Genomic DNA, 13,450 nt, shown 5'->3' with positions numbered 1-13,450 from the left:
ACAAGTAAGAGAGAAAGATTACCTATCCTAGGGCTGGAGTGGGCAATTGAATACAGCTGAAGCTATGTGGAGAAGCTCTGATCCAAAACCAGGAAGGAATCTCTTGGTTTCAAGGTTTTGCACCGAGACCCAGAGTCTCTTCCCGGTTCTCTCCCTGCAGTCCCTCAATGCGTTCCTTGAGAGCATAGTACACGTGTTGCAACTCCGATTACCCTGGCCCCCCTTCTTCTCTTCACTAGACTCAAGCCTCGGTTTTAAAAGGCAACTTTTAATCTCTCCCCCTCCCGCCAAGGAGGGGTCTGGGCATCTGGTGATTTTGTGTGTGTGTGGGGGGGTTATCTGCATGTATATTTCTAACTGACCCTGAAAAACTAAGACTCCTTCTAACCAACAATGGAATTCACTGGGGCACCTAAGGGAAGCCTGCCAAGGAAGAAGATAACATTCATGCAGTAGCTTTAGTTAATTTTGTGTCTCAACAGCTGTCCTTGTTGTCCTTCGCACAACACCTCTGGAATGCATAAAGAGTCATTTAAGAAGGGGTGTAGGGTGGGAATTGTAGTTTTAGCAGGCTCCAGGGCCTTGCCTTATCGTTACAATCTCCCCCATTGAAAAACATCTGTATATACTTTTACAGATGTCTTTTCACACCTTATGCCCTTCTGTTCTGTCCTGAACTCTCATGCTTTCACCCATCTGGCATAATTGTGCCATTTGGGACAAAATCCATCTTACAAGGGCCATTAAGACAAAGAGCAGAATTATTTCACACATTAGAATCACCACAATAGGGTGTATTAGAAGATTTTAACCTCCCTTGGCTCCTTCCCCCCAGCCAAATAGTGAATCCCACCATTTATGTGCCCCATCTGTTTGATCTTAGCTGCTATATTAGTGATTGCATGATGATCATGTGTTATCTGGAGTGTGGCTTGCTCTCCCAATTTTTTCACTGTTTCTAATTGCTGCTGCAACATAGGATGAGAAAGTAACTTCTGGAGATCAGCTAGGCCATGACCTAATGCAATGGGCTTGAGGTGTTGAAACAAATTTGGATTGACTAATATTCTCTGAATGGTCCATAATGGGACTTTAAATGAAAAATCACATCCTACTATTTCCTTAATACCACAAAAGCATCTATTGATATATCTTAGCATAGGTTGTATATAATACTTATCAATAACAACATAATCACAAAATGTTCTAAGGCACACACACCCATGTCCAGAATATACAATAGTTGAACTTGATTCATTTCTTAGCATGAAAGAACAATAAGATACATTAATCATTTTGAGAGAAAAGCAATCTTGAGGGGATTCCAAACTATCATCTTCACAAACAAATCCTAAATTCTTATGGTGTTGACATCCTTTCACATTAATTGTTACCCATCTGGTATGCTTAATGATAACCCACTGGTGAAATTCCTGGGCATAAAGAACTAAATTTTGATCTACAGTGATTCCCAATGGAATTACAGGATAAACAGTAATGATTTCAGCTGCTTCTACCATTACAATGAACAACCTTAGTGCATGATTTTGCTTATCATATGTGGCATTGACAAGGCTCCACCAGTCTTCCAATTTTCTTTCTCGCTTGGAAACCTGATGTCGAATTAGGGACCTAATTTCCCTAGGTATAAACCCACTATCTGCCATGTGAATAAGTTCCAAAGCCACTGTATGGGCCCAATTCTGCATTTGAGTGCATGTAATGGCCAAGGAAATATTCTGTTGTAAGGACTGCATATTGTTTATAATTTCATGATTATCTTTTTCCATTCCCTGTTCCCACATTGGAAGTAAACTTGCTATGATTTTAGAAGTTTCAGTAGTCTTTTCCAGCGCCCTGTTGACAGGTTCTGTCATTTTACTTATTTCTTCAGTGGTATAATGTAATTTGTTGGCTAATATTTCAATATTGATAGCATCTAGAAAAGCAGCTCCAGTACCCAGCCACCCTGACAAATCCTGCTTCTTTCTCTTCCCATTCTCCCCCTCCCATAATCTCACCCAGTTGTCCCATCCCCTATTACTCATCTCTAAATAGGAAGCACAGACTGGGAATTCCTTTGCAATGTTTAATTTCTCAAATGAGACTACCACTTCCTTAAGTGCAGTCCCTGGTTTTATCAATAATTGCTGGGAGTGGTTCAATTTAATCACGTGAGATCCAACAAGAGGGCTTGCCAAATGACTTAATTCATTTACCTTTTCAATAAGGGGATTAAGTGTTATGATTTTCTTAAATGACAAACCTGCTTCCAACCTATAAAACCCTGGGGTGCTAATTCTCAATAACAGAAACATAACCTATTGACTTAAAAGGAATGTGATATTGTCCATAATGGCAATACTTTTCCTGGATAGGCATTATCCAGTCTGGAGGACCAACAGTGCGTATTTTTGTCACTTCCATAAGTCCATTGAACCGCTTCCAGTTTGTTATAGTTCTGGGATATTCTTGCCCTGTTGATGAAATCAGGACAAGAGCCAGTTCATCGGTGGATCTTCTTTTCTTGGCACTTGCCATAAAAACCTGGAAGTGCAGTGGTGATCCCTCCCCGCAAGTGACCATGAAAATGGAAATGGACTGCCTTCAAGTTGATCCTGACTTATGGCTACCCTATGAATAGGGTTTTCATGGTAAGCAGTATTCAGAGGGGGTTTACCATTGCCTCCCTCTGAGGCTAGTCCTCCCCAGCTGCCTAGGGCCTGCTCAGCTTGCCACAGCTGCACAAGCCAACCCCTTCCTTGTCCGCAACTGCCAGCTGGGGGGCAACTGAGATCCTTGGGACTATGCAGCTTGCCCACGACTGCACAGGTGGCAGGGCATGTAACCTCTGAGCCATTCACTGTGGGGGTGATCTTGAGCTGGCCCTTTATACCACGAAGACACAAGCAGGGATTTGAACTCACAGACTCTTGACTCCCAGCCAGGCTCTCTTCCCCACTGTGCTATACCAGCTCATCCAAGTGACCATAGAAATCCATAAAATGCTGCAAATTTCTTCATGAATCATATTGCTGCCTTGGGACATTTCATCAAATCGTGGGGTGCCAGAAATCATGGTGTCCACTGAAGAATCATGGCAAAAATGAACTGGCTGCTTCTGGGGACCCTTGGTGCATTTAATTAATCGAATCTCCTCACAAGCTGCGCTCTGTGTGACAGGTAGCTAATGGAGGATATTTTTTTTCCAGCTGTTGTCTCCTGGAAGCATTACTTAGTAACCCTGGAAATCGACAGGCCATCTCCACCTCTGGGTCCTGACAACAGATCCAAGCATTTGTGGGGATGGGCTCGATGCCACTATTCTCCAGAATGCCTGCCTTCCATTCTGCATGTGCTCCTAAGATTCCACATATCATCAACAGGATAGTGGGCATGTTCTGGTGCTTTAAGAAAATAACACAGAAATTATTCTTTTCCCTTCCCCTCCCATAAATCAATCCATTAAATTGCCCCAGACATTCCTTAAGCACCACAAATAGTCACTGACTCTTTAACCTTTACACTGCTTTTCTACATATCTCAAACCTTCTGTCTACATCCCGTATTCCTCAATCTTAAAACCACACCTGTCCAATGGGAACTGGGGTTTCTTCCAAATACCACCCTTTATTAAAGGTGATGTCACTATGCTTTTACCTGCTGTAGGAAAGCTTAAAACTCTTCCATGCACACCTCTGCACTCCCTTCTCCCATTCTCCCATTCTCTAATCACTTGCTTTAGACAAACTAGGCAAACATTTATATTGAGAAACTGGGAAAGAAAAAAAGCTTGCATATTGCCCCATTTAGGCCGTGTCCAATTTACTTGAAGAAAAATAGAGAAGCAGGGTGAAACAGCAACTCTTTACTGTATGTTGGTGGGCACAGACGTTCTTTAATAACAGACAGAAGTGGCCATCCTTGAAGGATACCATATTACATCTTGGGCAATGAAATCCTGAATTTGGAATGCATGCACACAACTAAAACTGGAGGGAGAAAGCACATCAGGTGGTTTGTCCTTCCACTCCTCGGTTACAAGAATTTGTACCTTCAGTGAGGCATGAAGAAAATATTTAGTATTGCAGGCATCTTTGTCGGTGTGTCTGTAAGTCTTAACCTCATGTCTTTGTCTGTCCACTATCTGAATGCACTTTCCCTGTTTCTTACCATGGGTCATACTCGCATCTTCACATTTCTTAGACTTGGGTTTGCTTACAGGATCCTTTGTTGCTTTTGTGTCCAAATCTTTTTTGTGTAATGCATTTGAATGAGATTTTGTGCTTAATTCTGATACATGTGGGATCTTCCTCTTTTGGATTTCTCTTGCTGCAGATGCAAAACAAAGGACAGTTAGTAGCACCAGCATATAACATTCCAAATACAATTGTGCTTCCATTTCTACCATGTCAGGGAGTTTCACTGGCGAACATCCTGTTTGCAGAGCAATTGCCCTGGGTTCCCTGTTACTCAGTCTGTCAGGGACGGCATACAATAACACATTTGCATCAGTGCCTGAATTTGCACACACAAAGGGTGACAATGAAGAAAGCAGCTCCCTCTTGGAATCAGGACTTTGCATCTGGTCCATTCTCATGCAGATGGCATCAGAAACCAGCTGCTGTTTGGGAAGCCAAATTGTATTAATTTTCAAAGTAAATTCAAATCCTGGATAGACTCTTCCTGAAGCTAGAAGCTCTACACTTCTTGTATTGTTTTGATCCAAAGGCTGTTTGCCAGCAAGAGATTGTTCCTTAGGAAAAGAATGTTCATTAGCAAGAGACTGTGGTGTAATAGACCCAAGGGAAACATTTAAATCTCTATTTCTTTCCATGGAAGTGGGCACATCTTGTGTGTTTTCAAGCACATCTGAAACATTTAAACGAGGGCCTGCACTTTCAGAATATCTTTTTTCCCCAACTTCTTACGAGGTGGCCGGCTGGCATGCACAGGGATGTTGTAAGCAGGGGTTGCATACTTACATCTGCATCGTTTATCCATTTTGAGTCCACACACATTCTTTTAAATGCCCGAAGTGTGCATAGGATTACTGGACAAATAAATAGAAGATTGATTTATTACTGGCTATCATTGACCTGCTCATCTTCCAATGTGATGCATACTATCATCTACCAGTAATACCCTTCTGCATCCTTCATAGGACTAAAAGGTCAGGCTCTATGCGAAAGAATAAACAAGCACAAATTTGCATCATCAAATTTCTGATTTGACATCATCAGAAATAGGAATACCCACCAACTGTGGGAGAACATTTCAACTTACCAGACACTCTATAGGTGACCGTAAGGTTAATTAGTTCACCAGTAGCAGAATGTTTGTGTTACTACTGATGCTGCCTTGTTAATTGGACACTTCAACTATTTTACTTTCAGGTCATCATTACTGTTCCTTCTGAATTTTGTGTGTATAAAATTCTTGCCTGTTCAGGATCACACTTCATGCATCCGATGAAGTGGACAGCTTTGGGCCAAAGCTTATGCCATAATAAATTTGTTAAGCTTTAAGGTGCCACAATACTCTTCATTGTTTTTACTACTCATTTTAGTGTTCTTCAAGAAGATACAAAACAACTGTCTTCCTCTCAGACAACTGGAAGCATACAAAATGACAATTCTAGCATATCTACAAAGCTGGAATGAGATGGAATGATCTAGACATTCTAGAGGTTGGTCATGAGCTTTTATGAAGGAAGGGGGGGATTGTTTTGGAAACATTTGCCATCACCCTACAATTTCTTGTCATGACCATAGGAACATAGGAAGCTGCCTTATCTCAAGTCAGACCAATAGTCAATCTAGTTCAGAATGGTATACACTAACTGGCAGCAGCTCTCCAGGGTTTTAGGCAGGGGTCCCTCCCAAGCCTACCTGGAGATGTCGGGGATTGAACCTGGGACCTTCTGTATGGAAGGCAGATGCTCTACCACTGAGCTACGGTCTTTAGGTGAGTAAGAATCCAGTCCTCTCTTTGTGTCTGGCACCTAATTTTATTTATAGGGAAGGATATAATTAAATATCAGGATTCTTCACCAATCTTGTTCTAAAAGAGTGAGATTTATCGCATGAAAATGGTGAGATATTGACAATGTTTTCTTGGGACTTCATATAAACCTTCAAGTAGGAAGATGATCTTGATGAGAAGCAGATATACATTTTGCAATACTACTGGAGAGAAATCTGTTAAGCTTGTTTGAATTATGCTTTTTCTTCTTTCCCAATGGCTCCCTCTCATGTTAAATCAAGTTTGCTTTTGACCCCCTTATCCCAAATTCCTAAAGTTCCATATTCATTGAACAATGCATTAGAGCTGAGGCCTGGTTGCCTGGGCGACCAGCACACTGCAACCAAGTAATGAGGCTGAGATGTCTCACAAGGATTGGGAGGGATACAGGGACCATTCATGGCCTGCCAAGCTTTATTTAGGCCCAGAAATGGCCCAGGTCATGGTGGTTTGGCACCAAGCAGTGGCAGCATAGATGGGTGCCAACTCCAGAGAGTGAGAAGGCTTTAGACTTCCATATCTTAGGCTTAGGGGAGAGATGGGAAGCCAACAAGATACTACAAGATATGTTCATGTGGTTGCCGCCTAGTGGCCAAACAGGAAAAGTGATTTTTTTTTTTTTTAGACAAGTTGGATCTGAGCATGCCTGAGGCCTGTGCTTTCAGGGGGTGGTTCCAAGATGGATTCCAAACTGAGAAGTGTTTGAAAGAACCTAAGAAATAAACCCAGTTATTGTTTGCAGATCCAAAAGAGTCAAAAGAGAGAGATGGAATCAACTCCTCCTTTTGACATTTGTGTGTGTGCATGTGTTTGGATCCTACCATGGGGGGGGAAGCATCCTGCATAACTCCTTATCAGGTGTCTGGCCTTGCAGGATAGGGCATGGGTGAGGAACCTTTTTCAGCCACATTCCATTCTGGGCAACCCTCACGTGGGCCACATGCCAGCGGTGAACAGAGCCAAAGGCAAAAATGGCCAGATCAACAAATGTAATTTATTTCTAAATTATTTTTATTATTAATTAATTTTTTCATTGCTTTTCTTCACAATAGTGAACCCAAATCAACTTACAATCAATAAAAAATTAAAACCTATAAAAATGAAAACAAATAAAAAGTTAAACAGCACAGAACATAAATTTAAAAGGCAGTGGGAAGCCCACCCCCTAAAAGAGGCTGCAACATCAAAAGCCCCCCAAAAGCCCTCCAAAGAAGAGAAGGGAGAAGATAAATGCTTTTACCTGGTGCCTAAATATAGATAATAATGCCAGGCATGCCTTCCTGGGGAATGCATACCATAAATGGGGGGGCCACCATGGAGAAGGCCTGTTCTCGTGTCACCATCCTCTGTACCTCATCAAAAAGGGCACATGAAGAAGGGCTCAGATGCCAAATGCAGGGTTCAGATTGGTTCGTATGGGGAAAGGCAGTTTTTGAGGATCTGGGATACTGAGCTGTATAAGGCTTTATAGGTCAACCCAGCACTTTGAGTTGAGCCCAGAAACTAATTGGTGTCCAGTGTAGTTGTGCCAAAATTGCTGTTATGTGCTTAAACTATCTTGATGCAGTAAGCAATCTGCCTGCTTAATTCTGCACCAGCTGCAGTTTCCAAACTGACTTCAAAAGCAGCCCCACATATAACACATTGCAGTAATCTAGCCTAGAGGTCACCAGAGCACAGACAACAGAAGATAGGCTATCTCCATCCAGAGACGGTCCTAACTGGGCCACCAGCCAAAGCTGATGGAAAGTGCTGTTTGCAACTGAGCCTCACATGACAGTAATGGATCCAGAAGTACCCCCAAGCTACACAAATGCTCCAGAAGGAGTGTAACCCCATCAAGGGCAGGCCATATCCCCTTCATCTGGTCAAAGGAACTACCCTCTAACAGTGCCTCAGTCTTGTCTGGATTGAGCTTCAGTTTATTGGCTTTCATCCAGTCCATGATGGAGGCAAGACATTGGTCCAGCACATCCACTGGTACACCTGGAGATGTAAAGGAGAGATAGACAGTACACTGCTGACAATGTACTCAAAATCTCCAGGTGACTCCACTCAGTAGTTTCATGTAGATGATGAACACCACACAGGATAAAATCAAACCCTGTGGAACCCCACACTGAAGGCTCCATGGAGCCAAGCAATTCTCCCCAAGCATCACCCTGTGAGAACAACCATCCAAATAGGACCAGAACCACTGCAAAGCAATGCCATCCACCCCCAACTCGGACCCCAAATAAATACATTTCAATTTTGTTTTTTCCCATGATAGTGGTTTCTAAATGCAAAATACTGGGGGGGGGAAGAAATTTCCTGGTGGAGAGAATGGTATATCACATTGCAGGAAGTGGCTGTTTTAAGTAAAATTATTTGGCTTATTTCGGTTCAGCAATGGGGGAAAAAAGTAAACAGATCTGAACAGGACTGGGCACAATTTATAGATCTTTGGAACAGTAAGCAGATGAGGGTTAGTTATAATGACAGACAGACAGACAGACAGATGACAGACAGACAGACAGACAGATAGATAGATAGATAGATAGATAGATAGATAGATAGATAGACAGACAGACAGACAGACAGACAGACAGACAGATATGAATGATTATGATTACTCATAAGGTATATATATTTTCTTCTACTACTAGAATTTGAATTTTGCCTCGTTTCCACCTTTTTTCTTTGTTCCTTTTCTTAATTTGTTATAATTAAGAGCTACATCATATTTAACATATAATAACTTCATTTACTCTGTATATTTATATGTCTTCCTGTTTACTATTATTTATTTGTTGCTAAGGATATTAGTGATGATGTATAATAATAATAATAATAAATTTCTAAATACTTAAATAAAATAAACTGATGCCCATTTTAATGTCTGAAGTAGAAAATAAGTTCCTCCAGATGAACATGGGGAATGTTCAGTGTGGGAACTCCTCAAGAACACCATGTAGGTCAGATTTGTCTATCACTGGCTCAGCTGCCCTTAATAGAACCCAAAATATACCGCCTGAGGTGGCTGCCTCGCTTTGCCTCGCATTAGGGCTGCCTCTGGCATTGTCAGCGGTTAACATCCCTGTAGATGCCCCCCCCATTCTAACTACTGTCCTTATGACAATCCACGCAGCTTAACACAGCCTACATTTTTCTTTCTCAAACTATTAACTTTCAACAGCCTGCCTAATCAATTGGCAGACAATTCTTTAGAGAGCCTCCTGAGTGGCTTCTCCTTCAATGACAGCTGTACGTGCACTGCCAAAAGTCTTTGTGAGAGTTGTAACAGAGTAACTTTTAAGCTCTTTTTTTAAAATTATTTCTAATGTTTGCTAGGTAGACAGGCGGGCTGATATACAAAAGCTGCAGAAATTCATTAGATTTGTTAATTAAAAACACGATTGTGGACCAGAAAGGTATCCCCAATTAATCACTCAGTAGATGTGTAATTCTTTTATTGACACAACTATTTATGAAATCTGCAGTTAAGCACATGCCATCTGAACAGCGGCATTCCTGCCTCAGTGAGAGAAGACCATTGGGACTAGGGTTGCCAGGTTCCTGGCCTGAGACTGATCCTGTATCTTTAGGAGAAGAGAAAGTCAGCCAAGTGCAGGTGTTCTTGCAACCCTGTAATAGGAAAAACCACAAGATGGAATTCTCCCTTCCCCCTGCACAACTTTTAAAGATACAGAAGACCTCTTGGTTGCCAGGCCCGGCCTCTGATACCAAGTGAGCAGCAGCTCTCCAGAATTTCAGGCAGGAGACGTCCCTAGTCCTACCTGGAGATGCCTGCGACCTTCTGTATGCAAAGTGGATGTTCTACCGCAGCCACAGCTTTTAACCTACGATGTTGGCTCCTCAGTCCCAGGATTGAACCTGGCACCCTTGGCATGGAAAGAAGATGCCCCCTACCACTCAGCTATGATCCTTCCCAGAGGCTCCTTGGGGTTTCAGACAAATACTTTGCCCAGGCCTGTCAATGACTCAGGGCCCATCTGCATCATACATTCAAAACAGCATTATACCACTTCACACAGCCATGGCTTTCCCCAACAAATCCTGGGAACTGTGGTTTGTTAAGGGTGCTGAGAGCGGTAAGGAGAGCCCAGGGATCCCAGCTGGATCCAGACTAAATTAGTTACACTTAGGTCCCTTTGAAATCAATGTGAAAATTTAGTCACGATTTCAATAGGAACTAGGTGTGGCTGACTTAACCTGCAATCCAATGCATATCTACTCAGAAGTAAGCTCCACTGGGTTCAGTGGGGCATACTCCCAGGAAAGTGTGTATTGGATTGCAGACATAGTCTGCATCTGGCCCATGGAGTGTATATTGCACTTCAACATATCATTTTGGAAAATGCACATTAGGTAGGTTCATCTTGTAAAGGCAAACAGAACTGAATTTCTCTCCCATTCCTAGACTCAGCTCAGTGGTAGAGCATCTCCTTGCCATGCGAAAAGGCCCAAAGTCAATCCCCAGCATCTCCAAACAGAGCTGAGAGAGACCCCTGCCTGAAACCACAGAGAGCTGCTGCCTGTCAGGGTAGACAATACTGATCCAGATAGACCAAAGGCCTGGCTCAGTACAAGGCAGCGTCCTATATTTGTATGAATACTTTTTTGGTATTTGGGTAGCTGCACCAATATAAATACAACAGCATTAACCCAATAAATTTTCTAAGCAATTACAGTAATATTCCGGCAGAGAATAATTCTATATACACATTAGAAGTGCAGAGAGCTGGGGCTGCGTGGCTCGTTTCATACTCCCAAAGCTGCATGCGAGAGAGTTTCTTCCTATTCCTGAAAGCTAAATTAATTACAAACAAATGCAATGTGTCATATAATTTTTTTTTCTGCTCCTTTTCTACCCATTATCTGTGATGCTGAAAACAAAGCGCTAAAGGATTCAAAATACTGACAGAAAGGCCCATGGTTGATTCAGAATCTGAGGCTGTAATCTTGACTCCACATATCTGGAAGTGAGCCTCCTTGGGTTCAACAGGACATACCTCTGTGTAGATTGGGTTAGGATCGCAGTGCAAATCTTGTTCTTGTTGCTTTCTAACGCAGGCAACACAAGTTCCCCAAGACTTACCATGTTTTAGATACGTGGTACGGAGCATGTGCATGACACCAGTGCGCTGGCTACATCTAGACTGGGCTAAATGGGTGCGCCTGAGACAAAGACTAGTATGATGGGCACAGGCCGCTCTCCTACCTTCCCCCATTCTCCTTCCTAGGCTACAGTAGGGTGAAATATCTTCTTTTCATTCTATGTAATTCTGATCATTTGCAGTGGAAGCTGGTCCATTAGGGCAAATGGGACACTGCCCCACCCACCTCAGTGACTCTGGCTCCACCTACTGTTGGCCTCCTGCATTACACACTGCCAGTCCCATGGGACACCAGCCATCGCTGGTCATTTGAATGGACTCTTTGTTTTGGCGTAAAGCAGCCTTCTCTAGCATGATGTCCTCCAGATGATGCTGGACCACAACTCCCATCATCCCTGCCCATTGGCCATGCTGGGTGGGTTTGTTGCCGAAAACATCCAGAAGGCACCAGGTTGAGGGAAAGTGGCATAAAGGAGCCCACATTTACCATGATATGGTTAGTTTCTTGGAAAAGACATTCCACTGGTTGGCTAATCTCCCACTCATGGCATTTCTATATGATGTTGGTACGTTTTATTTTTGCAAAGACAACACAAAGACCCTCCTAGGGAATTCATTGGGTGTATCCATGTAGCAGCTGGGCTTCTGTGGGCAGAAGTGAAAAGCCCTTTGTAGTAACTCTTCTAAAGTGATACCTTGTAAATGTAATTGATGAATAATTGCTCTCTAATCTCTGGTCTGCACAGAACATTGCAATCCGGGGATTGTGCCAAAAACACCTTGTTCTATCACTTGTTTGTCTCACCAAAGCAAATCACTTATTTATCAGGAATGGCGAGGAGGTTGTCAAAAAAGATCCAAAGTCCAGGATTATTATGCAACCATCATTAGCCACTTCATCCTGAGCCACAGATAGGTATTTCAGTTTCCATTTTATTGCACTTTCGGATTAGTAATGTACACGTAGATGACTGTATACCTCACAGGATCTGAGATGAACAAAGCTCTCCTCCTATGGGCCCTGAACCAAGAGAACTCTCCTTTGACATTTGCCAGGATGCTATGATTGACAAATCAACTGAAATACAGATGCAATACTTAGCAGCCAGGAAAACAAACCGCCTGAACTAGTTTTGTTGGAAGAAAAAGGCTGCTGTGTGGGCAGATCGTAGTCTAACATTTGCTGGGAACATATGCTGTTAAATTTGTATGGCGCCTGGTACTCTGGGAAACTAGAAGATTATTTTTAACAGTGGTAGAAAGCCCATAAGTTGTTGGCAAATGCTACTGCAAGCACCTGTGCTCTCACAGTGTCTGAGTATACTTTTATTCAAACTGACATGTTAGATGTGTGGGACATAAATCATCCGAGTCAGGTGTGGCTGTGCAGGTTCTGGGCTGGGGCTCGGATGCAGTGGTGGGCTGGATGAGGGCCAATAAACTGAATCTGAATCCTGACAAGGTGAAGGTGGGGGTTTTCCATCTCTGGGAACTAGGCATATTGCCTGTTCCATATGGGGTCGTACTCCTTCTGAAGGAGCAGGTACATAGTCTGGAGGTGCTTTTTGATCCATCATTGTCACTGGAAGCTCAAGTGGCCATAGTGGGAATGCCTTTCAGAAGGTTTGGCTGATATACCATCTGTGGCTGTTCCTGGACCGGAATTGCATGGTCGCAGTGATCCATGTGTTAGTTGTTGGGAGTAGAGCACCAATGCTTGTGATGAAAAATCTGAATCAGTGGGGGCAACAGACAGAAAGGCAACCTATTCATCTCTCACTGATTCCTTCCTTAGTATCTATGTGTTTGATTGCTTGCTTGCTTGCTTTGCCTCAGGCTTTACTTCCCATTTCTTGTGGGTGAGACAGATAGTGTGTCTTGTGAGTGCTAACCTCACAACTCTGTAATGGCCATATGTATGCCTGTACTCAGAATGACTCTATATCCCAGTAGTAATAAGGCTTACATTTCTTTATTTTTTCCACCGACAACCTTTCCAGTCAACTCATTTCTGCACTCCACTGCAATATATACCAAACGCCAATAAAATTTGCATCTTTTATTTATTAATTTATATATATCGCTTTCCCCACCCTGCAGAAGGCCTTGGTTTCAATCCCTGGCATCTCCAGGTAGGGCTAGGAGACAATCCTGCCTGAAATGTTGGACAGCCACTGCGTCTATCTATCTATCTATCTATCTATCTATCTATCTATCTATCTATCTATCTATCTATCTATCTATCTATCTATCTATCTATCTATCTATCTATCTATCTATCTATCTATCTATCTGTCTGTCTGTCT

Source organism: Rhineura floridana, chromosome 13 (assembly GCF_030035675.1).
Source record: "Rhineura floridana isolate rRhiFlo1 chromosome 13, rRhiFlo1.hap2, whole genome shotgun sequence".
Classification (NCBI taxonomy): Eukaryota; Metazoa; Chordata; class Lepidosauria; order Squamata; family Rhineuridae; genus Rhineura; species Rhineura floridana.
Note: the sequence above shows the minus strand (reverse complement) of the source record.